General features: G+C 44.0%; 1 pseudogene; it reads left to right on the top strand.

Moving 5' to 3' along the window:
• The first annotated feature begins 97 nt into the window (after nucleotides 1-97).
• On the top strand, nucleotides 98-823 carry LOC102501067 (histamine N-methyltransferase pseudogene; annotated as a pseudogene).
• The last annotated feature ends 5 nt before the right edge of the window (nucleotides 824-828 follow it).

Raw genomic sequence — 828 nt, 5'->3', positions numbered from 1 at the left:
CCAGCAGATGGCATTATGGTTACATCGCTGGCTCCCACATAGTTGATTGCGATTTGAATCCCGGACGGGCGGCTTAAAACTCACTCTGGGAGAATAGCAAACGTGGCATCGTCCATGAGGAGCTTGTTTTCTGACCACAGCAGACATGTTGACTCTTTTTGGAGGTTTCTCAACAATTCCACAGAACACCAGTGCATGCAAGAATTCATGGACAAGAAGCTGCCAGACATAATAGCAAGGATTGGAGGCACGAAATCAGAAATTAAGATTCTAAGCATAGGTGGAGGTGGAGGCGAAATTGATCTTCAAATTCTCTTCAAAGTCCAGGCTCGATACCCGGGAGTTCATATTGGCATGAAGTGTTGAGCCAAGTGCCGAACAAATCACCACATACAAAGAGCTGGTAGCCCAGACGTCAGACCTCAGGAACACAAAGTTTGCTCGACACAAGGAGACAGTATCTGAATAGCAAAATAAAATGATGGCGAAAAAAGAGCTTAAAAAATGGGACTTTATTCATACGATTCAGGTGCTGTATTACATAAAAGACATTCCAGAGGCTCTGAAATTCTTCCATAGTCTCTTAGCTACTAATACTAATTCTCATTATTCTTGTGTCAGGAACCAGTGACTGGGACACGCTGTGGCAAAAGTGTGGATCCCACTTACCCTGAGATGACCTCTCACAACATGTCACATCATCTGACCTCACCCAACTGCTGGACCACCAGGAGATTATGAGTGTTGTGACTGTCTGTCCACCATGGACATAGCTGATTGTTTTATTGATAGAAATGAAATGGAGACCTGCTTTGACTTTTTGACAGA

This window comes from Tupaia chinensis, unplaced genomic scaffold, assembly GCF_000334495.1.
Source record: "Tupaia chinensis unplaced genomic scaffold, TupChi_1.0 Scaffold138452_1, whole genome shotgun sequence".
NCBI lineage: Eukaryota > Metazoa > Chordata > Mammalia > Scandentia > Tupaiidae > Tupaia > Tupaia belangeri.
This window is presented reverse-complemented; position numbering and strand designations above follow the sequence as displayed.